The following is an 18575-nucleotide window of genomic DNA, read 5'->3' on the forward strand; positions in this document are numbered from 1 at the left end:
GCTGAGGTTAAAGGACATTTCAAGATCCAAATAACAGTCATGCCTATAACTAAGAAACTGAAGAAAGATTCATGTGTTCACAATTATGATTTCACATAAGGAGATTACTTTGCTCATTTGGACTTGAGCTTCAACTTTTATGCACTGAGTGGCCAAGTTAAACTGTTAAAGGTGTTTTGTGCCAAGCTTATGCGAGCAATTATGTAAGGTAAAGATGGGAGTTGTCAGGCTAGTATGGCAATCTAAATTGCTCTATAGGGATGAACATCGGAGGAGTAGTTTGTAAGAAATAATTAATTAAATCTCTTTCGTTTTACTGCTCTATCTAGCTACCTAGTGAGCGCTCATTGGAGCACTCTTTCATCATAAAATTTTGAATAAGGTTTTTTGGCCATTTTTAATTAATGTATTTTGTTCAATTAGTTTATATATCACAACCAAATGGTAATTTGCAAATACAAATATGTTCATGTCTTTTGCATTGAAAAAAAAAAAAAAAAACCATTAAATAACAAATAACAAATGAAATGGAGGGGAGGGGTGGTATATAAGCAGAAGATCTGCTTTATTAGACATTAGGCCTAAGAAATCTCACCTACATCTATGTTGGTGGAGTCAGAGTAATGAATATGGGACTCTTGACTCTATGTGTAGCGTCACTCCATTCCAATGATGCTGATAAACTTGTCGTTTGGTTAATTGTAAGCAACAGTGGTGGCCCCTGTATCACAACCTTGAAAGATTTTTTCTGGTTCAATTGACTAAAAGCAAGTTTATTTGGAATAATAGTGACCTTGAGATTCTTCGGTGCCCTGACAATTGCCTTGTATGTAGATTTTCTAGAGCCCACATTTGTTACTGTCCTATGAAAGATGGCTGATATACTAGAGTTACTGTCTTTAAACTGAAAATACATGGGTGGGTAATTTAGAGCATCATGTCCTCCAATGTTTGGGACACTTGAGCAATTGGTGATCTTTCCAGTGAACAAGTGTAGAATTGTCCCAGTGTAGCCCTCATTACATAGGAAGCGGACGTAGTCGGATGTTGACATGTCATATATTAAACCGGGATGCAGTGCTCTTATCGGGTCAATTTGGCCAGTCCCATAGGCTAACTCAGCTTGGTCATCCTTAATTTTCAATTCAGATGCTGATCGTCAATCAAGAAACAAAATTATAAAACACTCAAAAAGCCTCATTTTTTAAATAAAACATTTTTTTGGAAAATTTGAGATGATATCTGGATCAATGTGTTTATATAGAAGGAATACAAATGTTAAGATTATTACAAATTTTACTACTAGAAGTTTACAAACTAAACAATATGAATTTCATTGGTGCATCTTCAATAAATAATAAATAAATATTTAAATTATTATTTTTTGTTAATATTGAAACATTGGTTTGTAATGGTTATGAAATAAAATTTTTAGTATCTTTAACATATCTAATAAAATGAATATCATACATTTCTTATTAGAAAATAATTATTTCCGTTAATCATGGAGAAAGTCTGTTTCATAGTTAAGATTTTATTTTTTAATTAAATAGTTTACAGATTGTCATGTAACAATGGAAACATATTAACATGAGTAATATTTATACTAAACCAATTGGCATATTATCCACATTGTTGGTAAACAATGAGCAGTATGATGGCATTGGAGAATTTGAAATAAACATTAATTAAAAACCTCTTATTGACACCATTTTAATGGTGGTTCTTGTAAAATGACACTCATCTTTAACACATCTTGAGTTAAAATGGGAGAATTTCAGGGGACTAACCAGTTGTCATTAGGGCCGATTTAATTGCAGAAGGAGACCAATTAGGGTGGAATGTTTTGATGTAGGCAGCGGCAGCAGCCACATGAGGGCAAGCCATTGAAGTTCCAGAGAGTATATTATACACATAAAACCGGTCATCTTCAATATACCCAGTTACTGATTTAAGTTTAGAGTTAGCAGCTAGAATATCTATTCCAGGTGCCACAATATCCGGCTGCAAATCAAACGTAATTTAAAACCATCATACTAGTATTTATGCTAAAAAAAAGAACACAAATTTATCCCTAGAACGTTTATCATCGCAAAAGCTTACCTTAAGTATTGTGCGAGAGATCTTGGGCGGACCTCGGGATGAAAAGGAAGCCACAAAGGGTGCAGCAGCATTGGGTATTGTTTTGGACTTGTATATGACAGCCTGAGGGTTTCTGAAAATTTTACCAATGAAAAAAAAAAAATCAGTAAAGAAAGTTAATATATTGAGTTATTTTTCTATTTATTGAAGAATTACAAGTTATAATGAACCCTGAATAAGGTATATATAGGAGTAAAAACCAGGCTCTAGGCGAACTCTATATTAGTACGAACCTAGAATATACTTTGGTCAAAACAAAAAGAAAAAAAAAAAAATTCTAATTAATGACAACCCCCTAGCACTTATGGGGGGCATTTTATATATAACAAATTTGATTCTTCTTACTTACTTGGTTGAATTGACATATGTAATAATTTTGTTAGCAAAACTAGAATCAACATAGGCACCAGGGATGACTGTCACAAAGCTGTAATCTTTCTTCTTTACGAGAGATACGAGGTCCCCGGCTCCACCTATACTCTTAATGTAAGCTTCATCTGATGATTCATTGCATAGCACGATCTTTCCTTTCACCTTTTTTGCGTCCAGAGTTCCATAAATACATTCCCTGCCCAATTCTTTAATTGATTAGCGCTACTAATAGTAACAGTCTGACTTTGAAAGTATATTAGGTTTGGTGATCTTCAATTACAGTATAAATCATGAAATTGAAAGTGCTCTCTAATTACCAGGGAGATAAATTTGGAGATATGGTACTACTGGCTGCTAATCCCGCGGTGGTTAGAGGGTACATCTTCCTTTTAGGTGAAAATGTGTTGATGTAAAGTCCTTGTTATTCAATGCCCCAGTTAATGTAATGCGATTATGATAAAGTGAAATGGAATAGGATCATGCTCCTAGATAAAAGCACTCCTTTACTAAATATTGTGACAATCTAAATGAGACAATTTTCTTTATTTATTTATTTATAGGATCATCCTCATTTAAAATCTTTTAAATACTGTGACACTCTGTACATGATTAGATAAAAAAATAAAAAAATAAAAAAATAAAAAATCTTAACTATGAAGTTAATTCCACATGCTTCAAGTGAAATGGAAAATGACCACCTAGAGGAACTCCTTTACTAAGCAAGACCATCATAATTAATGACACAAGTTGCTTTAGGATCATTTTCATTGAAATGTTTTCATATTTTTTGTTAGATTAAATATTATAAATCTAGTGCTATATTATTTAAAAGTTTTACTGTAGCAAAACTTTGTACACCGTCCCTAAAGAAAGAAGCGACTTACATCAGTTTGTAAGCCATTTCCAACTTCAACTGGAGTCCTAAACTGCCTATCAATGGAAGAAGCACCAACAGTCATTATCCAAGGACTTGTGTTCTCTACAGTAGACAAAGTTGGGCCGTCATTCCCGGCTGAACATGTTGTGAAAATCCCCCTCTTCATTGCATGAAAAGCACCGATTGAAATGGAATCCTTAAAAAAGCTACTTGCGCCCCCTCCGATAGATATTGATAGCACATCAATTCCGTCATCAATGGCATCGTCCAATCCAGCCAAAAGGTCCATGTCACTGCAACTTCCGTTCCAACACACCTTGTACATTGCAATGCGTGCTGATGGAACCCCACCTCGAGCTGTGCCTTTGGCTAAACCGTAAAAGCTCGTGCCTGCTATCGAGGCACCTGCTATGGTGGATGCAGTGTGACTGCCGTGGCCATCATCATCATCTATTGGGGATGGATTTCGATTTGATCTAGCACTGATGGGGTCGTTGATGTAGAATGTTGCACCTATTACCTTGCTGCATAAAAGGGTGAATAGCTTGGAAATTAAATGAAAGATCCATGCATGTAGAGAAGTGTCAGTAGCTTGAATCAGGTGCTTTATAACCACCTTATGTGCGCTGCATGGGACAATATCTCACTGACCTTGTCCTACTTAAATTAGGACTTTTGATTGCCGACTTAGGTTTCGCTTGTTACCCTAGCCGACTTATACTTGTAACTTTAATATATATAAGTTATGCAGCAATTATGGAAATAGTAAGTTGAATCAAATTATATCATGTCATCCATATCAAAATTTAATAAACAAGAGACATATATGTAAAAATAATTATCCACTAAGACATGTCTTTTATTGTTTGTGAGGTAGTTATTTTTTTGCAGACATATCTCTCATTTATTAGACTTGATATGATATTATTTAATATCAAATACTCTCTACAATTGATCAGTAGTAGTCAGAGTAAGCTGTGACTTTGTTTGTGTTTTTGGTGTCTGTGAGCTCTTTGGGTGTATTTGAGGTATAGTTTTTACGAGAGTGCTTTTAGTACCACCTTTGTACTCTCCTTCTTTTGTTAGTGAAACTTTCTCCTTGATGTTGCATGTGACATAGGCCAAAAGCCGAAACATGTAAATCTTTGCGTTACTTGTGTGATTGTTCTTTCTGTTTTCTATTTCTATTTTGTCTAAACCCATTATTATTTAGATACATACAACAAATATTAGATATTTACACTTTTGCTATTCTCAACAAATTGTTGTTAAAGCTTCAGCTATTACTACAAACTAGTATCAAAGCCTTGGGTTATTTCAACGGTGGAGTCGAGAGGCGAGAGGGGGCAACTGCCCCCCTGACTGCTCAAAAAACATTATTCATGTATGCCTTGATCTACGTCTTGCCCCTCCTAACATAAAATAATTACAAAGCAACACTCTCCAATTCTAAGTTAAATCAAACAAAACTAAGCTAGCAATAGCACCACACAAAAGTAGCATATAGCTCACATAAAAGTCAAAAGTTTGTTTCAGTTTTTTTACTTTTCTCACTAAAAGTCACGCTACTTCTTGCTTTTCCCATCTTGTTAATACTATAGGCACAACCATTTTTATATCATAGTAGTTAAGTTGGTAATATTATTTAAATAGAAGGTTGGTAAATATTAGTGTTCTTATTTTCATCCACCATTTATTATGAGAAGTGTTATATCCATAATATTTTTAAAACAAATTATATTCATATATGATAAGTTGTTATTGATTCTAATTTGAATCCACAATTGAATTTTTTTTTTTTGTGCTCATCTGTAGTAGTCAATAATAACAGTGAAAATATTGTGGACATAGTATTTCTATTTTTTTAATTATTTTTATTTTTATTTACCATTAACATCTAGTCACTTAAGCAATTATAAAAAATTTAAAAAAAAATTGTGACTCTAGCATTATTGTACTTTTTTAATTAGTGGGTCCCATATTTTTTACATAATAAATAATAGTAATAAACTACTTGATGGTTTATTTTTTTGGCTTTGTTACTTGATGGTCTTTAAGACACTAAAACCATCACTATTTTTTTCCCTCTTCCATATCTTGGTTTTTTTGTGGTTTCAAACTTTGAATTTTTATTATAAATTCAAATTTTAATACTAGTAATTAAGAGTAGAAATAAATGTTCAATTATATATATATATATATATATATATATATATATTTTAAGTGTTAGGTTCTCTATATTTTGGATTAAATGTTTAGATTCTTATTTTGTGTATATTGGCAAACCGAGAACAAAAACATGTCTATATTAGGTGTTAGACATTGCTCAAGATTGTATAAATCAAGATTCAATAACATTCAAGCTACAGAAAGGAGAACTCAAATTCTGTTGTAACGCCCCGAATATTTTTCTTTAAAGCAATTTTCTTTTGAAATGGAATAATATCTAAATTGGAGTTTATTTAATTTTTTATTTGTGTGTTTAACTATTTTATGGAGGACTTATGAATACTTAAGTGATTTATGGGGCCAAATGAAATATGAGAGGAACCTTAAGGGTGAAGTGGTAATTTAGCACAAGATATTTTTGGTGCAAAGTTGTAATTAAGCCCCTCTCATAAGTCAGCCACCCCCCCCCCCCCTTCCAAGCCTACACATTCTCTTCCTCCCCCTTGTCTTCTCTTTTGTATTTTTCTCTCTACTTGTTTCTAACCACCCTCCATGGCCAAACCATTGAAGATTTTATATCCTTACCATCACTTCAAATAACCTCCTCAATAACTTGAATCCAACAAGTATGATCTTCCATGAGCTTTGGCTACCTTAAAATATGATTTTAAGGTGAGTTTTCCATTGACCCACTTCCTTGATTATTTCGTTTATGGCTCAATGATTGTGTGGGGTTGATCCAATGGTTGGGAATAGCAATATGGTAGTGTTAACTACTATTTTTGGGTGTGGTTTTGAGGTGTGGGTATGTGATAGTTGGTATTATGGTATTCAACCATGGAGGCTTTGGGCACTTGGTTTATTGGAGGAAGGAGGAGCTGACTTTTGTGCGTTTTATGATGATATTTCTATTTTGAGTTGAGTTGTTGGAATGATTTTTGTCATGTGTAAGAAGTTGATGAATTGTCAACTATTACTTGCCGTGGTGGTTTGAGGATGTGCCTGTGCATGCCAAGTGTTTGGTATATTGCCTCTATGAGTTTTAGGGTTGGATTGCTTGATTTGTTTTCATGATAATTGTTACATGAGGTTATGGGCTATAATCCTAGTTGCTAATTTGAGCTAACACATGGTTAATAAAGTCTCAAAGTTTTTGGCATAGTGTTAAAATTTTAGTATTTTTCTTTTGAGTAAGATGCACTGCAGGATTTTTAATGAATGATAGAAAAATTATTATGAGCTGAATTTTGATGGTACATACTAGACACATAAGATCTTATTCTTATTTGATTTCAAGTTAATTAGATAAATTTTCATGGACCAAACAATTTTTACAAAATGGGTTGACCTGTTGTGTAGTGAATTTGAAAGTATGACAAGTATGTTGGGATTTTGTGGAATTTACTTGAAACCTTAGTTGAGTGGGTTGGCTTGTAAATTCTTGAATTATCTTCGACATGTGTTTTACTTAGTTAATTTTAATAATGGTTTGGTTTAATCTCTTGCAATAGTGTATTTAAATGCTTTGGTTGTGTTATGGTCATTTGAATCACTTGTATGCTTGTTTGATGTCCCTTGGGAATAGGTGCCTTGGGATAGTCAAGCTAGGCTTTAGGCCCTCGATTTGATTTTAGGGCACCATTTTCGATTTATGGAGATGAGTTTCAAGGTACTTTGTGATAGACCTTGTTATTAATAGGCTTGATCATTGTGTTTCTAGGTTTCAAAATTCTTGGTGATGGACCTAGTAATTGGATTGCTTGCTTAAGTGGTGGTGCCCGGTTGAGGTAAAATTGGTTGGCCTCCCGAGGCAGGTAGCTTTTTAGTAGGATTTTTTGGAAAATAACTATGATGCATAAATGTTGTTTTTGGGTCAAACACATTTTGGAAAATTATTTGTGGAACTATGTTTTCTTAAAAAGTGTTGTATTGTGACCCTACTATATATATTTTATATAAAAGTGCATCATATTTCTTATTGAATTTGGGGAAATGCATGATTTGTTAGCATGAAAAAGATTAGCATCTTTGATTAAATTCTTAAGAGTAGATTTTATGGATTTAGTGTATTATTTGAAAGATTTAAAGATGCTTTATCTTGACTTGTGATATTTGGGGAAATTGATACAAAAACTTCTTCACAAGAAATGAGTTTGAAGACTTTGAGAAGCTTGTGAATATCTTTGGATATTAAAAGGTTTTGTGAGACTACTTGGAAAAGAACTATGTTTTGAATTCATGTAATCTGTCAGCTTTTTATGTTTTACCCTTGTGTCGTGACATGTGATTACCCGGTGATTACCTAGCTAGATACTATAGTTTGTGTGACATTAGTATCTTAGCACCCTTCTTTGTGACGACATATGAGTTCTGTCTTTGTGACAGTGATGATTTCCATCTTAGTCATAGCAGATTAGTTCCATCTTTGTGACGGCATATAGTTCTGTCTTTGTGACTGCAGAGTAGTTCTGGCTGTGTGTCGGCGATGAGTTCCAGCTTTGTGACGGCAGATTAGTTTCGTCTTTGTGATGGCGTTGTCACGTGGCGTTGGGTTGGATTTTCAGGTTTTGGAATGGTGTTTTGATAGCTCACAGTATATAGTATGTAGTTTCATGTTGAGATATTTTAAGAAAGCTTTGTGCTGCATAGTTTTAATCATTCTTGTCATTTTACCAATGAAAATGAATTTGCTGGATCTTCATTGAAATTCCCAAAGTATAACATGTTTTGTAAAATGCCCATTATCATAAGACTTGCATTTCCCCCCACCCCCACTAATTATGCTACTTATTGGGCTTTAGCTTATTCCACTCTCTAATAGTTTACAAATAAATTAGTTTTACGTCGGGCATGGAGCTTAGTTACTAGTGGTGATTGGAGTACTATGCTAAGTGGGAGATTTGTGCTTAATTGTTGGTGCTCAATTTACTAAATTATTTGAGGCCATAGCTAATTCTACTGGAGGTTGGGCTCTTGAGTTTGTAGCCTTGGGCATGATAGGCCTAGATTTTCTGTTGAGGTTACATATCTTAGAGAGGATTGTGATTTTGTGTTTATTTATTTGGAGCTTTGGATTTTCGTGTATATTTGGAGACACGTGATTTGTAGTTTGTATTGTTTGTAAGTGTGTCATAGAGCTCTAACTTATATTGTGAAAATATCAATATATTTATTTATTTTATCAAATGGAAAGAAAAAAAAATCGCTACAATATCTCTTGAAGGCTCGATCTTTCATGCTTTGGACCCTTTTGGGTTTGGGGTGTGACATCTGTAAAGCTAGATCGATTGAAAATTAGACTTGATCGATCAAAAATTGCAGATAAGTTAATTCTGTAGAATTTAAATCAGGCCCAAGCCCATGAAAATGTTTAGGGTTTCATTCCAACACTACAAGGTATAAAAGGAAAACCCTAATTACATTTTAGAAGCTCTTGGAAGACTTTGGAGGTGCTCTTGTGAGATCTAAAAACTACCATACTTTCTCCTTTCAAAGTCACTACCAGAAATTATTCTCACATCATTAGAACAGGTAGATCTAAAGTTGCTACTACGAGATCAACAACTGATGGTGATTTGAAGCTTTTGACTGGGATCTCAAAGTCATTAATGGGGAGTTTATGTTAAGAAAATCCAAGATAGAAGAGTCCATGGAGTCGGAGCTGCACGTAGTCGTGTTAGTAAGTTCTACTTGAGGTAATTTTAGATTTAGAGTTTAAATCTTTTCTAATCTTTCATTCAATCATAGTGGATTTGTTTACCTTGAGGATAGCTAAATCCTCCACAGGTTTTTACCTTAAAACGGTTGGTTTTATTGGTTTTCTTGAGTCATCATATTACTGTATTCTTTACTTTTTTGCACCAAGTAATATGTTTGCATGTGTTCAACCTAGATTTCATATTTAACTTAAGTGAATACTTAGCTAATTCATTAGGTTAAACTAATTTGTGTATTTAGGGGTCTAAGCAAACTAACATAAAGAAATCAAGAAAAGTGAACCTATATACTATTTTGTAGGTATATTGCTATACTCTTAACACTTTTTGATTGACAAAAAATATTACAATTTACATTTATATTAGATTTTGTTTGATAGTTACATTAGTTTACAAATTACAATTGTTTATTTATTTTGTTATAAATATTAACTAATAGTTTTCATATTAGATTTACTTTTAATTTTGCCCTCCCTGAACTGAAATCTTAGCTCCGCCACTGGGTTATTTGTTTTGGGTCAAGATTGTTCATTAGATGTATTTGGTTGTGTAGTGTCGACAGTAAAATTTAAGATTGAAAAATTCAACAGGAAGAATCATTTTAGTCTATGGCATGTGAAGATGCCTGCTTTATTAGTGTAGCAAGGAGTATGGAAAGCATTAAAGGGTGATAATGCTTTGCCAACAACACTATTAGATATGAAGAGAAATAAGATCTCTTGGAACGGGCACATAGTGCAATTTTGTTGTCTCTTGCAGATGAGGTTTTTAGAGAGATTGTGGAGGAAGATACAACTGTAGGATTATGGCTTAGGTTGGAGAGTTGGTACATGACCAAGTCTCTTACAAACCACTTGTATATGACACAACGACTATACACCATTTGAATGAAAGAATGTAGATTTGTTTTTGACTATCTTGATGAATTTAATAGAATTTTTCTTGATTTCAAAAATATTGAATGCAAAGTAGATGATGAGGATCAAACCTTTTTTTTTTTTTAATTGTTTGTTACCTCATTCTTTTGAGCACTTTGTCAACACCACGTTATATGGTTTTGGAAGAGATTCTATTTCAATTGATGATGTCAAAGATGCATTAAACTCTAAGGAATTGAAAAAGAAGATTTATGAAAATTGGGGCAAAAATCGGGCTGATGATCTTGTTGCCAGAAGTAGATCCAATGAAAATTCTAGTAGTAATAGAGAAAAATCTAGATCAAAGTCTAGAGATGGATAGTATCACTACTGTAAAAAGGAAGGATATTGGACAAATGAATGCACACTACTCAAAGAGAAAAAGGAGAAAGAGTGTACTTCTAATACTAGTAATGTAGCTAGTTTTGCAGAGGTCAATATTCTAAGGGTGATGATGATATAGTTCTATCAGTTTCTACTGGTTGCTTTGGCATCGCTTGGGTTCTCGATTCGGCTTGCTCCTATCATATGACTCCTAGAAGAGATTGGTTTACTACCTATAGGTCAATTAGTGATGGTAAAGTTCTAATAGGAAATAACGTGACCTTTAAGGTTGTGGGGATAAGACCCGTGAGAATTAAGATTAATGGCAGTGTTGTTAGAACTTTGTTTGATGTTTATTATATGCCAGATTTGAGAAAAAATATAATGTCTTTGGGTATATGCGATTCTTAAGGGTACAAATACACCGGTGAAGGTGGAGTTTTGATAATTAGTAAGGGTGCCCTAATTTTCATTAGATCTAGAGTCAAATAATACTCGCTTCCTTTATATGTAATTAGGCCATATGAGTGAGGCTAGCATGTCAATATTAAGAAAGCAAGGTTTGTTGAATGGTCAAACGATTGGGAAGCTGGACTTTTGTGATCATTGCATCTTTGGCAAGCAGTGTAGGGTTAAGTTTAGTGCATAATTTATGGTGTATTTTCTGAAATCTAAAAGTAATGCTTTTGTAACCATCAAACAATATAAGACTCTTATTAAGAAGTAGACTAATAAAAAGATTAAGTGTCTCAGGATAGGTAATGGTTTAGAATATTACTCAGGTGAATTTGATGAGTTCTGCAAGAATGAAGGTAAAGTGAGACACTGCACATAAAAAATTCTACTATATTCATATATCAATAGTGCTAGAACTTACTTCATGAGCCACCACAACCAAATGGGGTTGTAGAACATATGAACAAAACTCCTTTGGAGAGGGATTGTTGTATGCTTTCAAATTTTGGTTTGTCTAAGGACTTTTGGGTTGAAGCAATAAATATGGCATCCTATTTGGTAAATAGGTCTTTATCAACTGTCATTGAATGTAAGGCTCATTTTTTCATATATTTTGATAGTATTTGGTTAATCTACTTATACTCATGTGAATGATGGTAAACTTGAACCAAGGGTAAATAAGTGCATATTCCTAGGCTATGCATTGGGGATAAAATGTTATAGGTTGTGGTGTATAGATCTAGGATCCCAAGTGTTAATTATTAGTGGAAATGCGAAATTTGATACGTCTGCTATATATTGTTGACCAGTCAAAAGAGAGTATTGGGACAGTCAAAAACTACGTTGTCGGTGAGTAAGTGGAGCTTGAGGTTAAAACTTTGTGGATTGTTGCTTTGGGTGAGAAGATTAAGTCTCTTCAATATATGAAAGGTACTACAGATGTTGGCTTGGTATAAAAGGGTTTCTATAGATAGTAATAGCAATGTTAGATTTATGGAATCTGATTTTGTTGGTGATAACAGGAGATCTTGGATAGGTTATGTCTTCACATTATATGGATGTGCCATCAGTTGGGAGGCTACATTACAATCAATGATTGTTTTGTCAACTATAGAGATAGGGTATATGACAGTGTCAAAGGCAGTGAAGATAGCTTTCTGGTTAAAGGGTTTGGTTGGTGATCTTGGTTTACAGTAGGATGATATAGTTGTATTTTGTGATAGTCAGAGTGCCATACATTTCACTAAAAATTAGATGTATCATGAGATAACCAAACACATTGATGTCAGATATCACTTCATTAGTGAGATTGTATTTTAATGCACCATTGCAGTTAGAAAGGTTGCTACATCAAATAATCCAACGGATATGATGATCAACCTAGTTCCTTAACATAAGTTCAAGTATTTCTTGGACTTGATTGGTGTTTACAGTTTGTGATAGTCCTTGGGGCCTTTGGTTTGGCAGTGGAGAAGTTTCATTTGTGGAGCTTGACTAAATTCAAGCTAAGGTGGAGATTTGTTATTAGTTGCTTGAATCAGATCCACATGGGATAATATCCCATTGACCTTGTCCTACATAAATTAGGACTTGTATTCTCCCACTTTGGTTTTGCTTCTTACCCTAGCTGACTTTACTTTGTATAAATATATATGTTATGTGGCAAATTGATGAGAGGTCATTAGAGTGAGCCGAAACTTTGTTTACTAGAATAGGTTTTCTCTATTCTTCGGTAGAGATTTAAGCTCTAACTTTGTTTTAGAGATTTTCAGGCTTCTCTAGTCACATGCTTCTGGTGTGGGAGAGCTCTTTGGGTGTGTTTGGGGCTTAGGTTTTGTGAGTGCTTTTATTACCACCTCTGTAATCACCTTCTTTTATTAGTGAAACTTTCTTCTCAACGCTACTTGTGGACATAAGTCAAAAACTAAACCACGTAAATATTTTTGTTCTTTGTGTGATTGTTTCTTTTTCAATTTTCTATTTTGTATAAACCCATTGTTATTTGGATACACACACTCAACAAATAAATATTTACGCTTTCGCTATTCTTAACAAATTGGTGTTAAAGCTTTCACTTTTACAACAAGATGTATTATTTAAATTTCAATTTCATTTTGAGTAATGTTTGAAACACAATATTTAATTTTTAGAATTGTTGATAAGATTCGTCATGATTGGAATAATATCACTTTCATTTTGACCTACCGACATACTTCTTATTGTGCACCGCGGTATTAACTATTGTGAAAAAGAAGGTTGTAAATTCAAATATTGTGTTACTAGGCATAATATTTTGTGGTTGGTCACAATCAAGGAGAGAGATTGAGATTGTTTACTTGTTGCAGCCGGTGACATTGCCCGCTATTTGGCATCTACCCTTCCATTTTGACGGAGGAGGTCCTAGTCCTTTGTCGTTAAAACTTGGAGCATCAATATAAATTCCTAAAAAATAAGGGGAGGAAATAGAAAAGATTAAGAAAGTTATCAAAAATCCTCCTTGATGACATGTAACAAGGAGGAAGTTAAAGTTCCATGAGAAGTCTTAATTTATTACCCGTATCTAATACACCAACAGTAATATTACTTTCGATTTGATGATTTCTCTTCACTGAGAGAGGCATCTTAAGAAATCCCAAGATCTTGTTGTATGAAGTTTCCGCATTCTACTAGGAAACACCGACACCACGTTTTCATTCTCTGTAAAAGATGCATATATGTATACAAATTATATAAGACAATCACCCCAAGAGAAATAAAGAAAAAGAGAAGAAATGTTGTGTAACAAGATGTCTTTAGTGTGCACCTCGTAGTCTTTCAGCTTCATCTGGTAATAGGTTTGCTGCAAATGCATTAAAACTCTTTGTGTAGCTATATATTCTAGACTGTTTGGCAATACGGTCACTGAAAAAAGGGCAATTTGATGGTTTAATTGTCTACCCAAATGTGACAGTATGTTGCATGCTAGCTGTGATGTCATATCATATATGGTTATACCCTAAAAACTAATTTATATGCATAGAAAAGCCCAATGCTATCCATATTGATAAGTTCCCAAACATTATGGAACCCTCGCCTACCACCAAATCATTGACCCTTGTTACATTTACATATGAAGTTGAACTGTTGGAATGTATAATTTACTTTTCATGAAATTGAAGACCAAATCAACATTGATTGCTAGAGAAAATAATGGGATTGAGACAATAAATATTTAACATGCAATTCAAATTAAGATTAGTTTTTACTTTTGTAGGTATCTCTATTATAAGTATGGATTCCATTGTAATTTACTATCATGAAAGGTTAAAGAGAAAATATAGTCTTCTGAGCTCTTGTCTTGGGGATGTTGGCCATTAAGCCAGATCACATAAACCCTAATGTTTTCTCTTTTCTATCTTCTCTTTTCTCAATATCTCATTTACAAATTTCAACACGAAACTATTCCAGGTAAAAAATAAAAGAAAAACTAGAATTGTTTCAATAAAATATGAGTAGATGTAAGAATGCAATGTTTAGATATTTTGTCATCCCACTTACTCTCTAACAACTGAAGAAAGTAAATTGTGATGAAAATCGGTAAGCGAGAGGATTTTGACTGTGGTGCCTCTCCCATGTACACAATGTATGCCTATGTTTAATGAAAAATAAATTTCTGATTAGCGAATGAACTCCATTATCTGAAGTGAATGGCAATTATAAAATTCATATAATATACTTGATGTTAGAAATACTGAATTCAATTGTATTGTATTTCTCACTGAAAGAATATACATGAGTGCCTTTATATAGGAGGCATATGAGTGCAGTACAAGTAAATATGAGTGTAGTACAAGTAAGAGTGCTATACAAGTAAGAGTGCTAAACAAGTAAACTAGTTGGGCCTAAAGCCCACAACACTATATATGTTAACAGCCCCCCTCAAACTCAAGGTGGATGTGAGACCAACTTGAGGTTGTCAACCAAAGTACGAAGGTCTCTTCATAATCAATCCCATACTCCTGTGTAAAACCTTTTGCAACAAGACGAGCTTTGTAGCGCTCAATGGACCCATCAGAGCGAGTCTTAATCTTGTAGATCCACTTACAACCAACCACAGATTTCCCAGGAGGGAGAGTGACCAAGTCCCAAGTATGGTTTTTAGATAATGCATCAAGTTCCTCTTTCATTGCAATCTGCCATAAAGGGTCAGTGGAAGCCTCATGATAGGTGTGAGGCTCGTGCAATGTAGCAAGGGCAGTGTAACAATGATAGTCAAGTAAATGTGCAGGAATGGACCTTACCCGAGTTGAGTGACAAGGTGGAATGTCTTGTACATGATCTTCAGGCGGAGCAGGAGCAGGGGAACCAGGATCAAGGTTAGGTAGCTCGTCTTCGACCTGTTCATCTTCCACCTGTTCATTAAAAGGGGAACTAGGAAAGGGATCAAGGATTTCTGGTGGTTGGACAGAGAAGTTAATAGGAGAATCAGGAGCAGCTACGGGAGGATCGGGATCGGCTATCGGAGGGTCGGGAGCGACTACAGAAGGAATTTGTGTCTCATCTGGAAATAGATCTAAGACAGAAGAGGAAGATAAAGAAGCACGGAAGTGAGAGAGCTCGACAAAGAGGCGATGTTCCCAAAAGACAACATTGCGGGAGACACGAAGACGATGAGAAATAGGATCATAACATTGATACCCCTTTTGAGTTTCGCCATAACCAAGAAAACAACAAAGTCTTGACCTAGGCTCAAGTTTGTTATGCTCATGTGGCTGAAGAAGAACAAAACAAGCATAGCCGAATGAGCGTAGGTGGTGATAGTCTGGAGGTGACCCAAAAAGGCGCTCATATGGAGTTTGATTTTGGATGACAGGACTGGGAATGCGATTAATAGTATGAACAGCATGAAGAGCAGCTTCGCCCCAAAAAGGAGCAGGAACTTTGGCAGAGAGAAGAAGAGCACGAACAGTGTCAAGAATATGACGAAGTTTTCGTTCGGCTCTACCATTTTGTTGAGAGGTACCTGGACAAGTTAGTTGATGAACAGTGCCATAAGAATGCAAAACAGCTTGGAAAGCATATTGAGTGTACTCAAGAGCATTATCAGATCGAAAAATTTTGATACGTTTAGAAAATTGAGTTTCAACCATTTTTGCAAAATTAGAATACACTTGCAATAATTCAGAACGATGTTTCATATTAAAGATCCAGCTATAGCGAGAGTAATCATCAACAAAGACAACAAAATATCGAGATCTACCAATACTAGAGATAGAGGAAGGTCCCCAAACATCAGAATGAATAAGGTCAAAGATATCAGTGGATATAGATTTACTAGAATTGAAAGGCAAAGATGGTTGTTTTCCTAATTGACATGAAACACAATCAAAATTTTCTGTAGACACTGAACCTAGCAAACCTCTAGAAGCCAATTGTTGTACATGGGAAGAAGATGCGTGACCAAGTCGAGCATGCCAAAGAGCAAGAGAAGGAATAGAGGAAACTGCAGCAGCTGCGGCAATAGAAACAGGAGCAACAAGTGGAAGACGAAGGTTGTCCACGGGAAACATACGCCCAACTCTGGGACCGGTCCCTAGCTCCTGTCCCGTCCTTGGATCCTGCACAATACACCCAGAATAATCAAATATGATTCGATAACCCAACTCAGCTAATTGTCCCATAGAAAACAAATTATAAGAAAGGTCAGGAACATTAAAGACCCCAGAAACGGAGAAGTTGGAGGTTGAAACGGAACCTATATTATGACTAGACATTGTGGAACCATTTGCTGTGCGAATAGTAAGAGGGTGTGGTGCAGGTTTAAGTTCAGAAAATAAGGACGAGTGAGGTGTCATGTGATTGCAACAAGTAGAATCCATAAGCCAAGAGGAAGGAGACATACCGGACAAAGCTGAGAGAGAAGATGAATAAGATGCATTACCAACCATACGAATGACATTGGCGATGATGTTTTTAAGGTCATCTGTGGTCATGGTGAAAGTGCGACCTGAAGACTTAGACTGTGCAAAGATGAGAGCCATTGGTTGGACACTCTCAATGTTAGCAATAGTGGCAGAAGAACCTAAAACAGCTGATTTATTGCGCTGAAAGCAAGTCTCAATATTATGGCCAAAACATTTGCAAAAATTGCAAAAGCGTTTACTAGATTGTCTGCGATGATTGTTGCAAAAGGAAGAAGACCTGTCCTTATTCTTCATTTAGAAGCAAAATTTGCAAAAATGAAATCTACGCAAAAAACTGAGTAAGGAGAACCTGGGCCGCAAAAAAGTCAACTCCAGAAAAGTCAACGGTCAACGATCAAAGTCAACGGTAGCTGACGTGGCAGGCTGACGTGCATGCTGACGTGGCAGGCTGACGTGGCAGATGACATGGCTAGGGCTGACGTCAGCAGGATCAGTATGGCGCGTGAGCAGGTGCGTGGCGGCTCGGTTCGGCGCGTGGAGGCGCGTGGGCGCGTGTACTGCAGTGCAGAAACTTCTGGCGGCGCGTGAGGGCGCGTGAAGAATCCGATGACTGTGAGGTTTTCACGAAAAGATAGATCGGAGCAAGACGATCTTCGTGGTACCTTCGGAAAATTTTTCGGAGCAATATTCACGGCGGTGTCGAAAAAGGCAGTGGTCTTTGCAGTGTTCGGACTCCTCAACGGCGGCTCCTGCAGGTCCGAAACTTGAGGACGATGTCTGGAAGACTCGAAGGTTCAACGGCGAAAGGCTGCAGCAGTTGTCGTGACAGCGGAAGCAATATTGAGAACGGAGTTACACCAATAAAGACAAGACTGCTAAGAAAAGGTCAGAGTAGTGGCTCTGATACCATGTTAGAAATACTGAATTCAATTGTATTGTATTTCTCACTGAAAGAATATACATGAGTGCCTTTATATAGGAGGCATATGAGTGCAGTACAAGTAAATATGAGTGTAGTACAAGTAAGAGTGCTATACAAGTAAGAGTGCTAAACAAGTAAACTAGTTGGGCCTAAAGCCCACAACACTATATATGTTAACACTTGATAACAACTCATACAAATTATTAAATACATTCACCTTTCTAACTGTGTCACTAGAACCATGAGTATATGACCAATGAAGCTGCATAGCCAGAAGGAAGAGGCTGACCATACAAATTCGAACCATTTTTGATTCCTCCATTGTATGCAATACTGCTCTTGCTTTCTCTCTTGTTCCTATATTTACATTCAGATTTTTCTTTAAACATCCCTAGTTTTTCTGTTTTTGTGTTTTCTTAATATAGTGGACATTTTCATGCTAAAATATAATCGTTTGACTTTTTCCAATATACATTTAAGATTCTTGCATAGACTAATTAATCAAAGATACGAGTAAAGAGATTAGATGCAGGTTACTAAATAAAAAAGAAACTCCATCTCACAAGTTTTAATTGTGCAAGGCTTGAAAAACAGATAAAATGTTTCTTCTTCTTCTTTCTTCTTTTTTTTTTTTTTCCTGTTTTTTTCTTTCTTTCTTTCTTTCTTTTGCTTGATAGGAAAATTAGAATTGCCAGCAGAGGTGTTTAGGTGTAACAACATTATAATTAGTTATATACGGTATTATAATTAGTTATATACGGTTTCTTTATTAGCTTG

The 18575-nt window shown here is 35.3% G+C and overlaps 1 pseudogene; it reads right to left on the minus strand.

The window, feature by feature from the left end:
• Window positions 1-462: 462 nt before the first annotated feature.
• LOC142606402 (subtilisin-like protease SBT4.15) lies at window positions 463-18120 on the minus strand (annotated as a pseudogene).
• Between the last annotated feature and the right edge of the window lie 455 nt (window positions 18121-18575).

Source organism: Castanea sativa, chromosome 8 (assembly GCF_040712315.1).
Source record: "Castanea sativa cultivar Marrone di Chiusa Pesio chromosome 8, ASM4071231v1".
NCBI classification, from domain to species: Eukaryota; Viridiplantae; Streptophyta; class Magnoliopsida; order Fagales; family Fagaceae; genus Castanea; species Castanea sativa.